This window comes from Mytilus californianus, unplaced genomic scaffold, assembly GCF_021869535.1.
Source record: "Mytilus californianus isolate M0D057914Y unplaced genomic scaffold, xbMytCali1.0.p SCAF_4, whole genome shotgun sequence".
Lineage (NCBI taxonomy): Eukaryota > Metazoa > Mollusca > Bivalvia > Mytilida > Mytilidae > Mytilus > Mytilus californianus.
The window spans coordinates 54,313,126-54,334,234 of NW_026262690.1; the positions used below are offsets into that span (position 1 = coordinate 54,313,126).

Genomic DNA, 21,109 nt, shown 5'->3' on the forward strand with positions numbered 1-21,109 from the left:
ATACAACTTATCTGCATTTTTATGCATTAGGACGAGTACCACTAGTTGAGCATGCATTGCGTTCCTTAACAGGGAACCTGAAATAACCTGGTTTAGCGGAGTCTGTCTTTGATGATCTTTTTTCTGTGGTCATGATATTTGACTTAGGATGTAGATTGACCCGAAATGTCTTTATTGTTCATTTGAAATATTGCATAATAAAATATCATCAACGTCTCATATCCAAGAAAATTGTACTGTTAACTTAATATGAATATTTCACAACATACCATAATACAAAATAGGTCAAACAAATACATGTAAATAATATGAAGAGCAAAAGAAGGGATTGATGTTGCAAGACTAGCATGTACGTACAAATCTATATAACGTAAGACATACATTAAAAAAATTAAAAAAAATGCAAGAAAAAGTAATGTCATTATAACTTTTATACAGTCATATACGATATCTAAAGTCAAAAAATAGGAAATACATAGTTATCATTAAAAAATAATGTATGGCACATACTTATACAAATTTCATTTATAAGTTTAACCTTTTGTTATTCGACCTCTCCATATTTAAACGGGAGATTGAGATCTCAAATATTAAATTCTCCACATAATATGTTTGTCCCTGTCCGGAATCAGGAGCCCAATCATTGATAGTCTTTTTTTGCATGTTAATGTTTTTTGTCATCTGGGCACTTTGGTGCTGATGGTAGACCTTTGGTTATCTGTTAAGTTCATACACCCTTTTATTCGACTTTGGATGGTTTTGATATGTAAAGATACTTGTCCATTGTTAAAGACCGTGTTTTGGTTGACCTGTCGATGTCTATTGATTCTTTGTGTAGTTGGGTATAGTCTCATTGACTCATATCCAACATCTGCTTTTATAAATATTTATATTGAATCCAGTTTTTATGTGCCGCCCGTCTACTTTATTTTAAGATGTAAAAACAGAAGTCCGGTTATTTTGCCTTTAAATCTGATATTGTGTCGGTATCAGTAATTTTTTATTTATTAAAAATGGTTGATTTCCAACACATTCAGTGGCTACGTGGTGGTCACGTCATCAACAATACACATTCACCATTGCAATAATATGTTTGTTGGAAATAGGAAGTAGGTATAGATCTTTACATTCTGCATATTTGCACGTATGTAAAATGACGAGAATAGCTCAAATAGCCTTACATATCTGTAACACAATGACAGTAACTGTTGAACAAATTTATAAAAATTAATGAATTTTTTTTTATGTTCAGTTAGGCGCCGACTTTCTTTTTGTCTTTGGCTTAGGAAAAACATGTTTTTCGTCTTTAATAAAAATTGAACTATTTTTTTTCTCTCAACAACACACAGAAGTAACATTCTTTTTTTAATTTCAAACAAAAAAAAATACCCTCCCCTTCCCACCCAATAAAAAAAAAAAAAATGATGATCGGTACCTTAGTCCTTTTTACAGTTCGATACCTTGAGTCTGCAGGTGTGTATGATCGGCTTCTATCGAAATTACCATTTCTTTTATGTTGCGGGCTACTTTCTAGTTGGAGCTGTAAAATGAATGTGCGAAAAAGTAATTTAAAGCTGCGCGTAAATGTACTGCACCGAGTTGAAGTTTATCCCATATCTCCTTTCATTCGTATATGCACTTCATATAAGGACGTTTTGACATCATATAATGAAGTAAACCGAACCATATCATATAATGTTACATGCACATAATATAAAACATTGTGTAAGTATACTTGCACATCGTATATTAAGTATTTTTGCACATCATATAAGGATATATGCACATCATATAAGTATATTTGCACATCATATAAGGATAAAAAAAGTTAAACAAAAATACTCCAAGGCAAACTCATAAAAGGGAAGTCCATAAAAACTGACAAAATCCGCTTTTAATCAACATAAGCAAAGGAAGTTATGTGACAATAATTGGGATCAAGCAACCAAAACTGTAAACATTCATCACAGACATACAACACAGCTGACTAAAAAATTCAAACAAACATACAAGTTTATCTAAGAAGCCAACACAAAAAATGTAGTAGATAGATTTTAAATTTGACAATGGCGGTCAACAACAAAAAATAGTTTGTCATTGATAGCACATACCGTATATAGTATATACACTTTCTCGATGAAGTAAAATTTAATTAAATACAAGGGTAAACAAAATAGAAACAACACTGTTAAAACCCTCTGTGTCCGAATCGCACCTCAGGACCCACCTGCACCAGGAGTGATTGGTTTAAAATTCAAAAACCCGATGTCGGGTGTATAAATACCGAGTCACGTCAATAGTCATACGTAAAAAAAAATCATAATAGCACGAAGACAAATCAAGGAGAAACTAAAGTAAAATAAAAAGATACACTTAAGCACATAGAATCTATAACTCAAGACCATCTTGTATTTTTGTGAAGTAGACACTGAATATTTATCTATTAGGTCTGGGTACTTTCCGATTGACTTTTTGAGAAAAGGGACGAGACGTTTTTTGACACAATCCTGGATAATCAATTTTTCCCCAGACACCAATGGCGTTTTACAAAGTCTGAGCAACAGCTGCAAGCTCTTGAATATCGTATGAGTTGAAAAATGTATACTACATACGTGGTTGAAGTCAGTATATTGCTGCTAAGGTGAGAAAAGGTTATAATTTATATTTATGCGACAAGATAGTGTATATTGTCGTGTTCAGGCCTAAGACCACAATTATCTTCACAATTGGCTATAACACTTTTCTTTGTAAAAGTCAAATTAAATAAAAGAAATTGCACTGGTTCAAACATTAATTCTTTTACTTATATACCATTATTATTCTAATGAACTATTATTTATGCAACTTATAGGACCACTAAATTGATAAATTTTCAAAGAAAACAGTATGGAGAAACATCAGAAAGAAAACCGAAATATAACAATTGGGAACTATATTCCTAGACCACAAACAAAGGGTCTTAAGTCATCATGACGTATTCGATTCAATCTCCATCGATAATATCAAGGAAAGGGCACTGTATCATTCAGCATGTATTGCAAGTAACTCACTGAACCGAGAGAAAGGAACCTGATACTGATACTTCACATGACTTTAGCATAATGTTGCTTTTCAGAGGCTTACAGAAAGTCAACACGATGATCTGTTTGTGAAAAGGAAATCATAAATTGATAGCAAGTATACAACTGCTAAACCGCAATTTCAAATTAGAAAATCATTATAGGGATTGCATTGTGGTTCAGATTTGAATAAGAAAATGGGATTCAAATATAATTTTGAGTCTCACAGTTGGTGTTTCCGATGTTATTCGCGCATACAGTGGAGAGCGGATTAACATTTTCCAGATATAGAAACAACTTTTTTTAACAATCTCACACCTCAAAATGATTAGACCCTTCATTGCCTTGCAAAACAAATGAGATGCAATGAATAATAGTTAGACTAACAGTTTTGAATGTCCCCTTCAAATATTCCGCCTCTTTTTTTCCGAATTTTCAAATGGAAAGTATGATTTCGTATCAATTCATTAAAACTCTACTCCTTTTAAAAGCGATTGTGTATTTAAATTGATGTACCATCTCATTCAGACAACAACTTTTAAATACACATTGAAAAGGTCTATATAAGACATTGAAACAGACACGAGATTGTGTATTTAAATTGAAATACAAGCTCAACAACATTGACATACACATTGAGATAGTCTATACAAGACATTGAAACAGACACGAGTTTTTAGAAATTCTATACCATATGTTTATTTCGGTTTAGTCTCTATCTTTAGGCAAGCATGACGAAACATAAGTTAGTTTAAATACAATCAAATAGAACAATGTATGAATTGAGGTAGAAAGTATGAATTTCTTTTTGAAAGCAGGGAACCTTTTCTTTTGTATGGACAGGGAGAAGTCAATACGAGGGGTGTCAGGAATGTTAAAATGAAAGACCGACCGTAGAGAGGTCTTTCTTTAAACAATCATGACACCCCAGTCTGTGTTTTACGACAATAAAAACCTTAAAATATGCGTTATCTGACTTATATACCGTCAAAATTATTATTTTCTGCAAAGATTTGTGGGAAAATTGCCTCTTATTTTACCGATCACATTAAAGTGAACATATTGTTTTTTCATGCGTTTAACTCACTGATCTAGATATTAAAGTTGGTGAATCAAAATTTTACTGTAATTGCATGAAGCAAGAATTAAAACAATTGTTTCGGTATATGCAAAATACAAGTCACTAGGTAAGTTATTTATTAAATTAACTTTATAAAAGGGAGTGTTATGTTTTTCTCTCTGGTTTTATGACATTTTTACCGCGAAAAAGCATTATTTTTTTCAACAATTGAAAAGGAACATATTCAGAATAATTGTTTTCTCTTTTTACCATTGCAATACAAATTTTCTTTGAAAATTGAGAATCAGGAAAGAATATTTATTATTTTATCTCATATAATTGTGCGTAACAAACGTGTTCTGGTACTAGTATTTTATTCTAATAAATGGAGTAAAGGATTGTTTCAGATGGAATACTGTATAGAAAACCCCAAATTGGCAAAAACACAAGATTGCTATCAAACGATGTTGACCAAACTATAGTTAACATAATAATCTGAGTAAATAATGACATGAAACAAGTCATTATTATATGCCTTGAAGCACTTTTCATTGAAACTCGGTACCGTCCGGGGGTTTATTCTGGCTATACCTACATTTTGAATTTATAGGTAAAATAGTAAAATTTTATGTTGGAGTTCCCAGAATTTTTATGTAAACAAACTAATGAACCAAGGTAAATCCAGGTAAATCTTGTGGAAAATAAAGAAAAAGAATAGTTTCGTTTACAATATTTTATTTAATAATTCATAGCACATTTTGTGTAAATAAAATTCACAAGCACAAAATGAATTTATAGGCACAATGTTATTCACAAGCAATTGAAATTATTTAGGTGAAAACATTAATATATACAAGTAAATAATATCAATTAAAACATAAATATATTAAATTTGTAGTAATTATTCTTTGAAAAAGACTAAATTTTGAGTTACACTACATATTCATTGAAATAAAGCACCTAAAAGTACACTAAATTGACATTAAAACAGAGCACTAACACAGTAATATACGGAAGCCCATTTAAGACCTTCCTAAAATACAATTTGAATTCGAAATCACGAATTTAAATCGTTATCACTAATTGTATAATTTGTTATAACACACTAAATTTGTGATAACGAATTGCTGGAAATCGTTATAACAGTTTTTGTAATTTGTAATTACGAATTTAATTCGTTATCACAATTTTTTGTAATTTGTTATAACGAATTGAAATCGTTATAACAAATTGTATAATTGGTTATAACGGATTAAATTCGTGATAACGAATTTGTGGAATTAGTTATCACAGTTTTTTTTTTAATTTTTGATTTCGGATTTAAATTCATTATCACAGATTTTTAGCTCACTTTGTGGGACAAGTGAGGTTTTTCTCTGAAACCAGTTCTGGGAACGTACGCGACGGACGGAGTGGACTGACGGACAAGGGATAGACTTAATGCCCCCATCGCCTAGCGGCGAGGGCATTAAACATGTGTTTAATACTCATAATTCGTAACCGATACATTTTTATTCCTTATTATCAACAAATACTTGAGTGTGATTGGTCTGTTAGATTTTCTTTCCTAGGTTTACACTTCGATAAACCATGTTGGCGAAACTACTTTTGTAGAAACTAGTTTTGGTGTGTAAACTGGGTCGCTGGCTAATAAACTTTTTTATCAGTTTGTGAGTTAACCCACCACGAAAAAAAAAACTCCTAGGCATAGTGTTTTTGTGTTTATATTTGTACATTGAGAAGACGTCACTAATGATGTTTCAGTCTGTGTCCAATCCCTTTGGTTAAGTATGCAAATAAAATGCGTTAAAACTAAATTGATTGTGGTCAAGTTTGTTTCACTTTGGCCAAAAGGTTTCAGTGAAGAAGATTTTTGTAAAAGTAATGAACAGCGACTGGGTTGTTTCTTCAAAAGAATGACCATTCGTTCTGAAAGGAAATAACTCTATATAGGTATATAAAGAGAGTTATAAAGGTGTAGTTAAGGTAAGACTTTAGTACGTTATATGGAAACTTGTATAAATTAGATAAACGCATATTTGCAGCACTGAAATGTTAAATTTATTTCTTTGAAATATTATATTTTTTCTTTTTTGGTTAAACTGTTTCTCGAATATGCGTCAAATGGAATAAAAAGAGTCAACATTATATCTTATTTCCTTTGCTTTTTATATAATATTTATTCCTAGTCTGGTCACCAGTCAAACAGTTCACTATTAAGGCAAACTTTCTGTTGTATGTATGGCTTAACACGTTTTGTATATCATTTTTATTCTTTTTGATACTCTGATATTGTCATGAAGTTATACAGGCACCTTTTGAGAAATACAAATAAAAAACACAACAGTTGGCTTCTTCCTTTTTAAACGTATTTGTTTAAAAAAACTTTAAAAACAAGCTGCAACTAAATCAACTGGTTATGCAAACGAGGTGGGATACATGTATTAGATGTTTTTGCAAAATAATTGTTTTGTAGAAGTGTAAAAGTTATACGTTTTTTAATGAAATCTTCCCTTTCGCCTCAAAAAGTTGCCTTGTATACTTATATTTTTGTTCTGGAATAATTATGCGAACTTCAGCATCCTAAAACAAATAATATCAAAGTTAATCAATGAACATCCGAATTCAAGTAAGGTAAACGAGTAACAGACTCAGAATTAGGACAAAGATCCTGCAGAATCAAAATAAAATAATGACATTAGTGTTTGAATTTATCTAGATAGAAATATAAATATAAGATGTAAGCTTTATAAAAAAATATTAAGTATATGAAGGTTCAATAAAGTAGATACAATGGATAAGCGGTGTGATCACGTTTCTCCAACATTTGATATTTTTGTATTCAGGTAAAGAGTTTCTTGTTGGAGAAACGTGATTTTTTGACATTAGGAATTAACGGAATTTACCTGTAATTTGAGTTATAGTAAATCGCGCTCAAATGAACTTTTGAATAATATAATAACAATACCAAATGAAAAAGTCAAAATTAGAAAAGTATACATATTTATTGTATCAAAGAGAACTGATATCATACAAACAATATAAGCACTAATAGACAAATACTGTAGAAAATCTTGAAATGCTTTAAGTTGAGGGAAAATTAATAGTATAATTCTACGAAAGCCGAGAAGGATCATTCAAAATTCAAAATTCAAATTTCAAAATTCAAAAATCTTACATTAATCTATCTTACGAAAGCCAACAAAGATTGCACTTTAATATACTACTGAAAGCTATGTTATAAAGTTTGTTAAGAACACTAACCCATCAAAACAAGGCAAAGCGTCCGTAAAACCTTCATAGGGATGCATCTAACTTTACCATTTGAAACCCTTGGTAATCAGCGTCCTTGCAAGTAGCAACCCTCTACCAAGAAAATAGGAAAGGAAACCCAAGCCCTATACTATCGTTTCGTATCGTATAAATAGTCAATGTGAAGGCACAGCTGGAATGTCGCTTCACAGAAATGGAACGTTCACAATTTAAAAATTGAAATCATCGCTTTTTCGTAAAGTTTAAGATGTCAACCGACCCTCGTTGTCAGTTTCTGAATGTTCTGACTTTACTGTACCTGTGGTATCGTTATTTCAGATTTATTGATATAGATTTAAATAACCTTAGTCGATGAACGCTGAGTTATTCATCTATGTAGCGAATCAGAAGTAAAGTTTAGATAAATCCCAGTTATTTCATTTTAATTGAGAAGCTCTTGCTTAAAGTCTGTCTCATAATAATATAGGTACGTCTCTTTTTTTTTCTCTTTTTGACTGGTGTATAGAAATATGGTCATCCCTTGGTCTTCTTCCAATCGGCAGTAAAACGCTTGTCCAATCAAGTCCTTTTTGCTGTGCGAGACGCATAAATTCGCAGTGACGCCCGGTCATATTGGGAACGTTTAATCTAATGATTCGTGTTGAGAGAATGCCACGATCTTTGCATGCTAAAAACCTTGCAACAACTTTTGATGGGTCTTGTTGCAAGGCCAAATTTCTGTCCTACCCAATATATCCTTTTTTCCAGTGGCATCCCAAATTTTTCGCCCTTCATCCCGGTCGACCGCCAATTACAGGAGCTACCTTTTGTATTAATTGCTATTTTTCTCTCGTCATAAAAATGCATGAAATATTTGCCACTGGAGGTTAAGCAAACAACAACCAAGCTCTTATTGTAACCCAATTTTCCAAAGGAAGAATCCAGTTATTAAAATAGGTATGTATATACAACAAACATATTTTGTGTATCCTTTATCAAATTTTGATAATTTTATGTTATATCAACAAAATTCGAGTCAAGTTTTTGAAGATTTTCATTTATGTTGTTTAGGAGTCACGGTCTATGATTGAACGAAATATGACACTTTTGTCATTAACTTATGTAATTCAATTTATACATTCAGAAAAAGATATATATATAGATATATCTATACATTATTTATCATGTTGTATATGTCATGTATGTTGTACACTTGGATTACGCAATTTCATATAATCACATGTTTTATCCAATAAAATATTTGAAATTGAATATAAATATATAATTATATAAAATCGAACGAAGTCTTGGGATCTCCCAGAATCGTTAATATTATAGAAAAGTCCAAACAAAGCACAAAATTCATTTATAATAGTTTCATAAAACTGTCACAAGTACAAACTTTTCTAAAAATAGATGGAAACAATAAACCCTGTAAATATACACGTTTGAACTCGACAAGCCAAGACACTCGGTTATTGACCTTAATTTATTTGAGAATGCAGATCAGTAGCTCATAAATAATTAGTCGCTAATATTGAATAAGATGGCAAGTGAGGTGCATCGATATGATATATACTAGAATTGTTATCCTTAATATATAATAAAAATTGCACAAAAAGCAGCAATAATAGATTGAAATAAAGTTTGTATTTCTCCTTTCTGGACACTCGCATCCACAAACACCTAAGGTGCGAAGAAGAGGGCTTCCACACAATTAAATTTCAAATAAACATGAATACACATATATTACAATAACCAAGTGCGTTTCAAAATACTTGATTATGTATTTTATTTACAATAGTTTACCTAAATAAGATATAAAGGTAAATTGATTAACACACGAAAGTTGGAAATCGTTCTCCTGTTTTAAACAGTCACTCAGATTACCGCAACCAATCTTATCGTTACATGTAGCATGTTAAAAGTGAATGTCGTTATAATCTGTTTCACGCATAAAGCTGATAAAATAAAAACTATGTCAAATGTTATAAATTACCAGAACAGCTTCTGATATATTAGCAAGACAAAAGTATTTGAGAATGTTTTCATGAAAAAATAATGTTTTGATATTGTCAAAATGATAATTACATTTTATTAAAAGACAATGCAATTCCCTTCTTTGGGGTGCTTTCTCATAATTTCCGAATTCTACAAGATCTACAATACAGGCGCTTAAGGGATTGGACCCGTCTTTTATTCAAAATTTTATTTTTGGAATTTATTTAAAAATTGGAATACAGGGGCATCGGTCATACAATACTATTATTGTTAAATCGAACGATTATAGCAAGAATACGTTAAAAAGTGGGGAAATAAGTGAAAGTACCGAAGAAACTAAGAAATTTTACTTAATAAAAAAATATAAAAGGGGGCATTCCCCAAGCGAATGTGACTCCAATATGATAGGTTTGGGTCGCTAATAGTCTGTATGCCCTATTTTCTGTGTAAAGTTTTCTACTAGCGAGTACGTAGGAGACAGGGGAAAAAAGGGGGGGAGCAAAACGATGTCCACTTCCCATTTTAACCAAAAAATTGAAACTAAAAGTTGAAAATGACTAACTTTTAAACTATTACACTATATAGAAAATCATTTTATTTGCTTGTCACTTTCATCGTTCTCGTGTTATGCCCCTTTATAAATGGAAAAATTGCTAAATTAACCGTTTCCGCACTCTCACTTTATTTGCAATGCTTATTACCACTTCAACAATGAGCAAACCCCATACCGCATAGCAATGCAATATATGAAACAGAGGGCTGCTTTAAATGCCATGAATGTATTCGCATTGGAGTATTTTAACCTAATTTTACACAAATCTTCTTTTCTATCTTTATTATACACAAAACTTCTATAGCCTGTTGTACTCGTCGTTTGCTATTTTAGGAGGGAAATGATAACTTTATTTGGAAATTTTGTTTTTATTTCAAATATTTTTTATTGTTACTACCAGAACATTTTCTTGTGAATTTATAACTAATAGTCCTTGCTAAAACAGAACCAACACTGAAAGATAAAGTTTTCAGTGTTTACAGGGGAGGTAATATTTTGACACTAGCTTTTCCACTAACAGTGTTAAGATGCAATGCAAAAATCCGGAAGCCGTGTGTAAAATGGATATCAAGGAATATTGCAAAAAATTTTCGCCCTTTACAAAGGCGATTTCGGGTTAAATTAATAAGTTTAGCATGAGGTATTTTTTAAACGTGACCTACTGGCGCCATATTTTTCGACTAATAAATGGTATACATGTACTATGAATTGTGCATATCAAGTTACTATTTTATCGCTCTAGAATAGTCCAATTATTTACTGATACATCACTGAGTGACTAAGTGTATTCTACGGGGAAAATGTAAACATTTCAGTTTTACACGGGAAACTCTACACTAAAATTTACGAAAAAAGGGACGATTTTTCGTTCCCTATTGTAAATTTTCCTTTTTTGGACGGTGATGTTCCTTTGGCACCATCTTACGGTATTTATATATCACAACTGTGATAATATTGTTTTAATTGGTATCAATATTGATTTTGTTATCAGTAAATTAAAATCAAACTAAATATTATTTTTATATACATATGCACATTCATGGCTCTACAATCTGTCGATACCTGTATCTTGGTATAATGCACAAGGTCATGTTTTTCTCTGACTGTTAATGATGTTTTTACACTATTTATATTGGATGTTGGATGTGTACTGATTGATGTTTTTTTAAATTTAGTCTTAGATGCATGAATTTTTTTATTAGTTGTTATTGGCTTTGAACTAGCTGTCAGTAACTGCGAGTACTCTAAGATCTGTACTTAGTGTCTTTCTGTTGTGGGGATGTATAAGTACCTTGCCACGTCCACTCTGTGTTTTTGTAAGATGTATTTCAGGAGTCGGTTTCACAAAAAATCTTACGACTAAGATTGGTCGTAAGTCATGAACAATTCAATATACTTACGATCAATCTTAGTCGTAAGTTTTTTTGTGAAACTGACTCCTGCTTTGTTTAACCCCGCCACATTCTGTATGTGCCTGTTCCAAGTCAGGAGCCTGCAATTCATTGGTTGTCGTTTGTTGCTGTATATTACTTTTGTTTGTTTCATTATTATTTTGTACATAAATCAAGCCGTTAGTTTTCTCGTTTGAATATATTGTATTACATTTGTCATTTCGGGGCCTTTTATGGCTGACTATGTGGTAGGGGTTTTACTCACTGATGAAGGCCGTACGGTGACCTATAGTTGTTAATTTCTGTGTCATTTTAGTCTCTTGTGGAGAGTTGTCTCATTGGAAATCAAACCACATCTTCTTATTTTTATATTATGAATGATTCTCAAGTTATGAACTGAAGAAAAACATAAAACATTCGAATAAGGATTGAAGTAACACTCGATATCCCCTACCTCGGAGTATAAATGATAACAAGAAATTTTTCTCTTGTTTGACATAATGTCAGCACATATCCTTTCAATAGTTTTATTATATGTCTGTGTACAATTATATTATTAATCTATGGTATATGTCAGATCAAGTGATAAGATTAGGATTATATTTGTTGTGTTTAAATTCCAACTGCAATAAAACAGGATTATCTTTCTTGATTTGCGAATTTTGAATTTTGAATTTTGAATTATGAATGATCCTTCTCGGCTTTCGTACTAAAGCGATCACTATTCGGTAAATTTAGGAAACAGAATACTATTTACTCCTAAATATTCGCAATTAACTAACATGCATGTCTCAAGCTATTACGGGATTTCTCATGATCACTTTTTATTTTTTTAGAATTCAATATGAAAAAAATATAATTCAAATTTACAAGTATGTTCAAAATTCATAACAACTATAGTCATACTTATTATGAATTATCTTTATGTGCTACCCGTAAAATGAATGCGCGAAAATGTAATCAAAAGCTGCGCGCAAACGTAAAAAAATGTAATCCCCAAATGCGCGCAAATGTAATGCGCCCGAAAGACCAATAAATTATTGAAAACTATCATTCTGCATTGACAATAATATCTTGGTGTAAATTATATACACCCATTCGAGCTAACGCCCTCAATGTGTATCTAATACATATACGCCATATACTTTTTCAATCGCGACTTTTCAATACATTATTTACACAAAGTACACGAACAATGTTAGAAAATTATGTTGATTAATTAGGCTATCGGAGCTACAAATGTAGTTGTTTTAAAACGGTTTACTCCTTGTTTGCATACATTTAATTATACCAATTATCTATCAGTTCAGTAAAAAAAAAAGATAAAAAGTTTAAATGAGTATGATCTGTTCCAGCTTTATAGATAACGTGATTTCTATATATTCTTTATCTCTTAGTGTAATTCCATTTTTATTTGTGTAAATAAATAAATAATAAATCAATAAAAAAAATCAATAACTTAATGCCAATTCAATGAATTCGGTAAATGGATTCATTTAGCATACAACTTATAACAAAAATGGAATTCATTTATAAAAGTGTCCTAATAATTCATCATTAAAGTTTGAGTAATAATGATACAAGTACACCAATGTATGTTTAAGTTGTCTTTTATTACAAACATCATTTACAGAAACTATAAAGCAACTTTATTGCAAAGAGGAAATAATAAAGCGCTATGTAAAAACAGAGACATATATAAATGTAAATATATCTCTGGTAAAAACAAGTAATATGAAGTACTATATGTTTAATGTTAATAGATACAATATTATTTGTGTATATTTCAAAAGTCACAAATCACAATATTTCACAAAGTCATTCAGTTCAAATGAAGGACCTGATATGCTGAGTCAGATTAGTCTATCACGTTGATGAGTTGATGTTGGCTTCTGTCTTTCAGGAGCTGAAGTCTGGTGTCTATTACTCTGTATTGGCGTCTTATTGGTGAGTTGATGTTGGCTTCTGTCTTTCAGGAGCTGAAGTCTGGTGTCTATTACTCTGTATTGGCGTCTTATTGGTGAGTTGATGTTGGCTTCTGTCTTTCAGGAGCTGAAGTCTGTTGTCTATTACTCTGTATTGGCGTCTTATTGGTGAGCGGATTGCTCCTGCTGCTGCATGCTGGATAATTGTACTCTCTGTTGATGCTAGGTCTTCTTGAGTAGTTCGATGATCTCGTAGAAGATTGGGTGGTCATGTTGAATTCTGTACTTAATCTTCTTGTGCAATCCTTCCAGGAAGTTGGTGATGCTAGTCCTTCGGTCAAATAGTGGTTCCATAAAAAGCGGTATCCTTCAAACCAAAACTCTGTCACGTAGTCGGTAAATGTTGTAGTAGTGGGTACGTTGTCAGTTTCATCGATTTCCTCCAGATTTTAAAGGACATTAGCTGTCAAATTCATGATCACCGATTTGACTTAAATTTTCATATTTGATGCATAACATACTAATACGTAAATCAAAATTACAAAAAGTTCAAAAGAAACAAACAACAATGCATAGACTCAGTATAATGTATCGGAATTCCGTGTGTATTTTAGACAAGACGCAATTTAATTAACAATCGAGATTACCTCCGAAGATTACCGATAATCATTCGACCCGAAATAAACATAAACATAAATAGATTGAAAAGCACCCGGAGTTGTGCAATTGGTTTATTCTGGCTATTCCATCATTTTGAATTTTATAAAATATCAAAAATTCATGTTGGAGTTCCCAGGATTATTTTGTTGACCTGGGATCATTTTGTTAACAAAGAGATTAGGTTGGATTATGCTGTAAGAACAATTGACTAATTAATCAAGGTCAAACAGGTAAAACTGCGTTCCTCCATATCAGAGCTCAAAGTAACTTGGCTTAGCTTAATTTAATAGTCATATTACTGCACTGCTCATAATCAAAATACTTAATTAATTTAAAGTATACGATCTTTAATTATGAAATCTCCTTTTAAATGAATAATAACTTATTCGTAATAAATAATAATTTTTATTTGATGGTGAAGCAAGTAGTTGAATTATTAAAATATGTTTGAATTCCCTCCTTTTAAAAAATAAATTTGTATTTATTGGTAGTTTTGAATTTTAAAGATGTAACATCTTGATAAAGGCGTTTTCTCCAAAAGAATAAATTTTATTCATTATTTCACGCTAAAAAAAACTATTCAGTGTGTGACCATTAGTTTCATATAAACTATTATTTTTCCTTTACTTTCAACAGGTAAATTTGCCTATTATTTATTTAGACACTAATGATTTACACAACATATTTTGCAATCACAGCATCTATTGTTCTTTTCATGTAGGAATAGACAGAATATGAAAATTCAAAATGTAGGAATAGCCAGAAGACACCGTGTAATTACGGTTTTTCCAAAAAAAACTGTAAATCTTGGTTTTAACTGGATAAGAATGGTTCTTTTTTTTTGTGGCAAAAAAAATGTTTTTATTTTAAGGTGGGTCCCTTGTTTCACTTTTCAATGTTGACATCCTTTTCTTTTTAATAACTGAACACGCTTAGGGATGTTTTCGATCGTATTTTGACCAAATTGAACCAAACTGACGGCTACGTAATTCATTATTCCGCTTTTATAACTTTCCAACTGTTAGAAAGAAAAAAAGACGTATTTTATTTTTTTGTCTTAATGACAGTTAATGCCCCTTTAAGTCAAACATCTCACAAAAGTGTGAAAAATTATTAACATCTTGGAAACACTAATAAAACTTGCTTTAAAAAACTTAGCTCTCGTGATTACTAATTGAAACAAAAAATACGTCAATTTATTTGAATTTATTGTTTGATTCTGTATTAAAATTTCAGAAAGAAGTATTAACAAAAAATAACAATAAATAAAGGTAAATGAATAAAAAGCAATTTTGAATGACACTTATTCCTAAGTTTCATAATGTTACTCTTTTTTTTCAAAATTATACAAACTTAAAACAATTGCAGATATTTTTTTCAAAATAATAAACATTTCTGTATATTTTGTTAAAAATATTAGTGAAATATAAATGCATTAATCTGGTAAATTTATAAGATATTTCCAAAAAATGCATATATTTTGTTATAACTATTTTGCACATTTCCCTGAATTTAAAAAAGAGAGGCAAAAGATACCATTCAAACTCATAAGTCGAAAATAAACTGACAACGCCATGGCTAAAAAGAAAAAGACCAACAGACAAACAACAGTACATAAAACACAACATAGAAAACTAAAGAATGAGCAACACGAACCCCACCAAAAACTGGGGGTGATCTCAATTGCACCGGAAGGGTAAGCAGATCCTGCTCTAATGTGGCACCCGTCGTATTGCTCATGTTAGTACAAACCCGGTAATAAATCTAATTAGGTAGGTCACATTCGTGGAAAAGCGGACAGGATTGTAGTTATCCGCTATCATCTGTGAAACGGATATTCCATAACGGTCAAACAACTCGTGATGGCATCCGTAAAATTTATGAAGGGCTGATTTCAGCTTCACCACTTGGAACTCTTGGTTTAATAGCTTCCTTGTGAGCAGCAACCCTCTATCAAGGAAATCATGGTAGGAAATACAAGCCCTGGAATATCGTATCAATTGGGAGATATATACTCCGTATGCAGGCGCTGCTGGAATGTTGCTACATAGAAATGGAAAGTTCACAATTGGGAAGCTGAAATCGACAGTCATACAAGTGAGAGGATTAGCTAGCTATAAAATCAGGTTTAATCCACCATTTTCTACGTAAGGAAATGCCTTACTAAGTCAGGAATATGACAGTTGTTTTCCATTCGTAAGATGTGTTTGAGCTTTTGATTTTGCCATTTTATACAGAACTTTCCGTTTTGATTTTTCCTTGGAGTTCGGTATTTTTGTTATTTTACTTTTTCATCTCTTTTGTCGTAAAGTTTTGTTTTCAACCGACCCTCATTGTCAATTTCTAGATGCAAGTCAAGATATGAGACAGACTTAACTTTATCTGTTGTATCTTTTTTCGCAAATTCGATGGGATAGATTAATTGTTGAATTTCGTATCCTTTATAAAAAAATTTCAGGTAAAATAAAGGTGAAAAATATTACTTTAATTCAGAAAATAAACTATAATTGTTAAAACGATTATCACCTTATGTTTTTATTTACCTGTAATAAAATGCTGGCAAACCAGGATGACACCGTTCAAAACATACAAATGATGATCGTTGATTAAATAAAAAAACGAATCTTTTTATTCCGTCACTTGCAGACAATTCTTATGAATACAACCCATAACTGTAGTTTACAATGGTGTCATCCTGGTTTGCCTGCATTTAATTGCAGGTATATAAAACATAAGGTGTTTGTTGTTTTAACAATTAAAGTTTTGAATACCTACAATAAATATTCAGCTGTTCTATCTTTAGCTTAATTATCACATGATTAAATTGTTAACTAAAATCTGAGAAACAAATCCATCTAGACTAAGCCCATACAATATGTAGTTACTCCAAACGCGAGTAGCAATACTTTGATTCTAACAAAACTTTTATTCTGACAAATTTGTTGTATGAAAACATTATTTATCCGCCTCTACAGTGACGGATAAATAAAAATATATAAAAAAAAGTCAAAACCATACAAAAGACATATTCAAGACGATGATTAAAATATTAGTATCAAGGATCGATTTCTTATTTATATATAATTCTTCTAAAATTGGACAGAAATATCAAGAGATAGGCGATTTAAAGTATACACTGATATATTTAGTAACCAATAGATGAAAGACTTATACAAACGGGTTTCCTAAATAAAGCTAAATGGTTAAATAACTGGAAGAAAATAAAAATAGTTTCCTTACTTATGAACTGACAAAATCGGTAATTGCTTAGTATAAAATGCTGAGTTTGATTTGGTTAAGTTCTAAAATAAATAATGACCTTGTCAGGAAGAAAATTGCGGAAAATGTTTATGTTGTTTATTTTTTTTTTTTTTTTTTTTTTTGTAAAGTTTTTATTTTTCATGATGTAACATGTGAAAAATTCCTATTACAGTAATAGACACAAATTATAAAAAATAAGTAACACTTGTAAGATCGACCAAGTCATAAGATATTTTACAATTGATTTGGTTAAATAAATGCTGCTTCTAACAATTGCCACTTCTGATCTATTTTTACTTTTTGTGCAGGGGTTAAGAAACATACAGAGTATTTTTCTATATTTATTCAATATTTTAAATACTAGTATTCTACCCCACCATATGTTGTGGACAATATATTTTTACATCTACATTTGTATATATAGTATTTAAGTAGCAACGCAATATTATTTACTGTTTTACTATAAACAAAATCCTCAAACACACCTAAAATGACTTCTTTTGCGCTAAAAGGCATGACAATGTCATAATTTCTAATCCAATTAATCATGGATTGCCAGAAATTTTGTATAACATTACATTCCCAAAAAATGTGAAAAAAAATTCTCTGAAAATGTTGATGTTGTAACCATGGGAACACTCTATGACCAGGCCAAAAATAATAATTAAGAAGTTATTGATTTGCAAACAAATATGCCGATCCGTTAATCTCGAAAACTAAGCGCCTTTTTCTTAAATTGTCCCTCCTCAAACACTCTTTGTTTATTGATATTTCAAATCTTCGATTATTTTTTGTTTCGGCCTGTTGATTGAGAGAAATTATATTTATAATATAAATGTACATGAAATCAGACAGACAACTTTTAGCAGCATAATAATCATTATTTCGATGATGAATATTTCTACGACAAATTTTGTTATTTGGATATCCTTATTCATAAGTCGGAACTGCACAATGCAATGTCCCAAAACAGATTGATTAAAACAAATCGAATTTCGTATTTGAATGTTTTCAAGAACGTGTTTGATTTCATGTATGAATTAAGTAATGAAATAGAAATACATATTCGCCGTTAATAAGAATATGTTTTAACATGTTCACATTATAGTATTCTCACTTTAGTTAACTTTACAAATTAAAGGTTCATCAAGTATGGCTTATCCCGGACAAAATCAACATCTATATCCACAGCGACAACATCAGTCAGTAGGACAACATCAGTCGATGGTACCATATCCACAATCTCGACCCAACGAATATCGAGGAGGAACACAAGGAGGGAGCAACAATAACTATTCCCGCTCAACAGGGAATTATCAACCAAGTCGTCAAAATGCTAGTAGTGGTGGGTTTGTGAATACTGGAACTATGAATATAAATGTCCATCCGAAAAGATAAACAAAATCCACAGCTGAAACTTGAAAACCACACCTGCTTCCTAGTGTAGACGTAAATATTATATTCGAAATTATAGACTTTGTCATAATGACATTAGTTTTTATTGTGTTATTATATTATAAATGCTTTGCTTATTTTCCGCATGTCTTTTGAGATATCCTAAAATGTTTTGTTGTACATATGGTGGGAAAACAATTGTCCGAAAACCGAAACTATTAAGATGAATAGTTTAGTACAAAATGCATACATGCACATCAATGTCGTGTTTTTCAGGTTCAATAAGTACAATTTGTCGTGACCAATTAAATCTTATTTCGTTTTTCTATTATATACATTTTGGCCATCATACAGTTGTCTATAAATCGTCATTTATTGGTAATCAAACGGTCATTATAAATTATTTATAATTCAATTTTACGGCGAAAGTATGTTATATTTGAAATACACTTGTTCAGTGAGTTAGGGTACAAGGAAGGTCAGAAAATTACTAATCATCTTATGTGATATTATATACTGACCGCATTTAGAAAACACTAGTTTATTCTTTTTAATTACGTCACCGTTGAAGGCAATGACTGTCTGTAACCAACGCCAAAATGATTGTCAGAAAGGTCAACCAATTCTGTATGGAATGTTTTGAGTTCTGTTTTGTACCTTCTGATTGTGCCTCTGTCCCACACATTACAGTGTGTTTTGGCAATTATGCGGTTTAAACTTTAGGGCTTTAAATGTTTTTTCTGCAGTCGATTCTGTGGCATTTCAGTATATAGGAAACATTTATGCAGTGAATCTGTCTGCCATGGAATTCGGCGACTTGATTAGCAGTTGCCATTGAGGCTGTAAACATGTCTCGAAAATGACGTTGCCTAATCAAATTCTATCGACATGGCGTTGTCACTACATATTGATCTGGTCATGGATGGTCATCAAAAAATCTTGTCTGCCTGTATCGTTGCTGTAAGGACAGTACTATAAGACGAGTTTTGGACGTGAAATTATCCGGTAACAGCACGTTCACGTTTCTCTGCCTGCCATATTCTTATGGGCTGATTCAGATTAGGCAATATGGAGATGCAACATTTTTAAACTGATTTAAGTGTGGGTATGGATTGAAAGAATTGTTTCACGAAGTAACAATCTTAAAAAAATCATTTATGGGTTTCAAATTTCGCTTCAAAAAAATTCGTTCGACTTCAATAATCCGGTATGTTCAATGATCTCAGGTAAGTCAGATTTTGAATTGTTCTTAACAGAAAGAAGTATGGTAAGCATGAATAGTAGTTATATGAGGATCAATCATGATTTGGTAAAAAAAAATCAACAAAATGTGTGTTGCTTTTTAAAGTTCGTATAAGAAAGGGTTTACAATAGAGAAAACATTTTTATTCATGTTATCAAATTGATTCAATGATGCCTGAATTGTTATACCAGTCCAAATTACTAAAACAATTTATTTAAACAAATTCTTCTTAATGCTACTGCACGTTTCACGAATTTTCACAAAGGATAATCAAAATTCGCCATGCATGCCTATGAAGTCACTTACTCCGCAATTTATTGTTACATTATTAATTGATTTTTATAATTGACATAAGCTTACAGGGGTATTAGTTGATCGTCAAAATTTAAACAAAAGAATCACATAGGTTTTATTGCAAATCTTAGACTGTAATGTCATGCCAAGTAAAGAGCTACAAGCCGAGACGACTAAATATTCACCAAAGTCAAAATGTCATGTATTGACTTGACATGCACTAGAAATAGACAGGGTAAGAATGAATAACACTGGTACCTTGAATATATCTAAAATTCAACAAAAATTGCAAAAAGATAAATTTACCAGTAGAACCATACTTGTCTGCCATATTTGTTTGGGTGACTGTTAAAAGGAAACAAAAATTACATTTTTCGTTGGATTTCATTTTACTATTTATGAAAATGTTGGATCAAGCATAATTGTAGTTCCATCGACAGTATACCACTTAGAGTTTGAGTAAATTGGTTGAAAAAAAACAGATTTACCAAATTTTAATGTTTTCTGTGTGTACTTTATTTTAAGCTTTAGCTTAAAGCATTCATTTGAGCTTGGCGTGTAATAGGTTTCCCCCATTTCCATTCTCAATTTTATTGTTCAGTGCCCTGTAAACTTTAATACTATGTACATTTTCTTTTTATGATTTATAATTACTTTATTGTAAAAAAGCATATTTTGTCATATAAAAGTTAAAATTGTTTTTCTTAGTATTTAAGATTAATGAAAAGGATAACAGAAAAATGTGTACAGCACAACAGACGACATCACACACATACTCCAAAAACAACCCTCTTGAGAAATAGACGCGCACAAACAAAATAAGCCAAAACGACAAGCACAGGTCCTGGTAACAGAATTTGGTACAGCCACAACATGTGGATGGGTTTGACCAGTTTTCCATGGGTTCTAATTTATCATAATTTGTGTACGTTGCGTAACAGTAATAAAACTTATAAAAATACCATGGTACAAAGTTTACTGCACCGGATGCATATTTCGATAACGAATTTCTCTT

The 21,109-nt window shown here is 31.3% G+C and overlaps 1 protein-coding gene and 1 long non-coding RNA gene across 2 annotated transcripts in view; one reads left to right on the forward strand and one right to left on the reverse strand.

Annotated features, from left to right (window-relative positions):
- The window catches only part of LOC127738286 (mammalian ependymin-related protein 1-like), a 414,752-nt gene that overhangs the window by 17,580 nt on the left and 376,063 nt on the right, over window positions 1-21,109 (reverse strand). The window lies entirely within an intron of this gene.
- On the forward strand, window positions 4,051-20,794 carry LOC127738289 (uncharacterized). The gene is made up of 2 exons (XR_007999983.1): window positions 4,051-4,246; window positions 18,304-20,794. It is a non-coding gene; the product is annotated as an uncharacterized LOC127738289 (long non-coding RNA).